Source organism: Hipposideros armiger, unplaced genomic scaffold, assembly GCF_001890085.2.
Source record: "Hipposideros armiger isolate ML-2016 unplaced genomic scaffold, ASM189008v1 scaffold_1145, whole genome shotgun sequence".
Lineage (NCBI taxonomy): Eukaryota > Metazoa > Chordata > Mammalia > Chiroptera > Hipposideridae > Hipposideros > Hipposideros armiger.
Window position 1 is genome coordinate 125517 of NW_017732495.1, and position 3221 is coordinate 128737.

The 3221-nt window shown below is 35.3% G+C and overlaps 1 protein-coding gene across 1 annotated transcript in view; it reads left to right on the top strand.

Moving 5' to 3' along the window:
* KCNN2 (potassium calcium-activated channel subfamily N member 2) overlaps nucleotides 1–3221 on the top strand; it is a gene marked incomplete at its 3' end in the record, with an annotated part of 243353 nt that overhangs the window by 12073 nt on the left and 228059 nt on the right. The gene's annotated exons all lie outside the window — the stretch shown is intronic.

Below are 3221 nucleotides of genomic sequence, written 5' to 3' on the forward strand. Positions count from 1 at the left end.
TTCACAGTTGTCAGGGATTGGCAGTCTGCAGTGTGTGTTGAGTGTGGTGGTCATGGCAGAGAGAGGAGTGAGGAACAGGGGCCAAGGGCAGTGGTCTACTTACCCTGAGAGGCAGTATCTAGGGACTGGAGCAGGATGTCTGCTGATCTCGTGAGCAGCAGGCCTTGCTGAAACTGACTAAGGAGCAAAGGCCGGTCAAGTGCATCACCCTCTTCCACTATATTTTAAGGTAATCTTTGTACCATGAAGCAAATTCAGCATATTTCATGAGCTAAGGCCTGGAAAGGATTTTCTCAATCTGCCTACATTTGTACTCAGTCAATTAAACATATTTATATGCCACGTGGGAGGAGGGGGCAATGGAAAAACTGCTTTAAGTTTCACAATTAGCTTCTTTGTAAACATGAATATTCTTTTGAAAACTTTCTTTTCTCATTTCTCCCACATACAAGCAAAGGGAGAAACGCAGGACATCATTTCAAAGTCACTCCCTCTATCCCTACCTGCCCCAAGGAAATTGGGCTCTCTCTTTCATCAACATAGGATTGACCTAACTACCATTCCAAACAAAATAGCACAGTTACTTTCCTAAGTATGTTTATAAAATATGCAAATCCAACTTGTCCTTTGCTTCATTATTGCATCCATTATTTAGTTTCATTATAAAACATTTGAGGGTGAGAAATAATAATTAATGCAATTAAGTTTTCATGGTGTAAAAATTCCCTAATTTTAGTAATTTTAATGGAACTCTAGCAAAGAAAGGAAGATGAAATGCATTACCTTCATTATAACAATGCCAAATAGAACAAAGTAATTACTGTGTAACTCAAAATATTCTATAAATGAACATTGATTATTTAATAGAAAGCCTCTAAACTATACAAACAGATTACCAGTGCGTATACATTTTTCTTTATGTTTCTGGATGAACAGATTTAGGGAAAGGAAGAGGAGTGAGGCTTAAGTATTCATTTTTAAAGGACTTACTTCTGTATCATCACATTGAATCTTGCCTGAAACATCGATGGCTATGCATCTCAACAATCCTCTTTTCCTCTTTGCCTACTTTGACATTAAAATGCAGTCGACATTTCTTGGAAAACCTTTAAGTATTAGACCCTGTACTAATATTTTCTTTTACTTCCTAATGCTTATAACAACTGATGGGGAGATTGGGGTATAAAAGATGATGGGTGATATGTTGAAGACCACCCCGGCTGCTCAGAGGAGAAAGCTAGTTGGAGTAAATGTGGGGAAAACGCACCATGCTAGTGTTAAGGATGTGAAAGAGAAGGGTAGTGCATTCTAAGGCTNTTTGCTTTTGTTTTCTAGGAGCTCTCAATTTATGTTCAAATACAATTATATTATCACTGTCATAGTTACCTCCTCCTTTTTCCTAAAAGTCCCTTGCTTTTTACCTTAATGTGTACCCTTGTGTTTCACATGTAAGTGCCTGAAGTTCTTTTAAATACTATAAATTTATAAAAGGCTTTTTCTTTAAAAATTCTATTTGTTGTTGATTTAGGAGATGAAGCAATGGGCATAACAGTTAAATACATATATACTTTTTTTACACAAAGCAAAAATAGCCTTGTTTTGTTCAGATTTAATTATTGAAAAAGTCTAATTACAATGTGATGCTACTAAGAAAGATGGGAACAATTGAACCTTTGAAAATGTTTGGCAATCTGTGGATGATGGCACAGCGAAGTCAGTCCCCATTTTAGTGCCACAAACGAGGGAGGTGGGTAGAGGCTGAAGGAGCACTGAGACCTGGAAATGGACTTGAGCTTGCACTGGAAACATCCTCACAGCCGGAGCATACCTCACAAATTTTTTTATCTTTTTGCTTGGATTCAATGCCATGTAATTTAGATATACCAAACTGTTATAACAAATAGACTTAAAAGTGGAAAATGGCTGAAACACAAAAGCAGTTAAAGAGTTTGACTTCAGATTAGGAGCTTACCTTTCTTTTGAGATGGGTTGGCAATTAGTTTTGACCTTTAAATATATTTATTTCCAAGACAGAATTATGAAGGGTATGCTTTACGTTAAAGCAGTAATTTTCATTTCTGAGAGATATTAGCAATGACAGACCCAAGGAGTAGTAATGGCCGCATTTTAAAGTTGCCTGGGGAAACTGGTCAGTTCATTGACATTCAGTATCTTTACCTGATGGTAGATGCCATTGGAATCAGTTATGCTGACAATGACCACCATAGTCACATCTATTAGCCGCTTCTAATATTTTTCTAACCCAAGTGTAAATTAAGTTTGCTAGTTATGGTTTAAAAACTGTGACAGCCAATTAAGAGGAAATTTAGGCTGAGTTGGTTGGCTGAATTTTGTGTAATTAAGAAAGGTGAACCCTCCAGAGAGAGCCCTGTCCATCGCTGTATAACTTAATCACTTCTTATCCTCTTCTCCAATTTCTACTGTCCCGCGAAATGCTTTGTTTTTCTAGTAAAACCTTCTACTTGGCATTAAGCTGTTACAGGTAGACAAATCTGTAGGATAATTGGATTTGAGGTCATTAGCCTCTGAGTTGGCAAAAATAAATTTCAATGAATTGAATTCAAAGTATTGAATTCAGTTAAAAATGCAATTTTAGTCCACTGACTTCATTTCTTTTTTTTTAACTTTTAAGACTTGTGCTGATACCCCAAAGATAAAGAATATTGCAAAAATGGTGGAAACCCTAGTATCTTTATATTCTGCTGAGAATCTGTGATTTGGCTGTACTTTTTATTGTTTTGAGTTGAAATAAAACATGGCATCTAGAAGTAAATTATTAAGGTGAGAGCTTCACTGAATAGAGAATTAACGGTGTAGTCTGAATTGGAAATAGGATCACAACATGTCATCAATTCTATTTGCTCTACAAGTTAGTACATTAAATTTAATTCTAAATGAGTATAATAAAAATGTGCAAAATTAATGGTACAACTTAAATCATGCAGTATTTACTTCTCTTTATAAATTATAAAAATTGCATTAAAAAAAGAAAACTAAATACTGGTAACCATCAATAATCTTTTCAAATTTGCATATTGCCTTCCAATCTGTCCATGTAACATTCCATTTACAGCAAGGCTTTTTATGGATTCATAAGGATACATAACTATATGCATAATAGGATATTAAGGCTGATATCACAATAAATCAGCCTTCCCCAAAAGTTTTCCCAAATCTTCTTCATTATCTTTAGATGATCT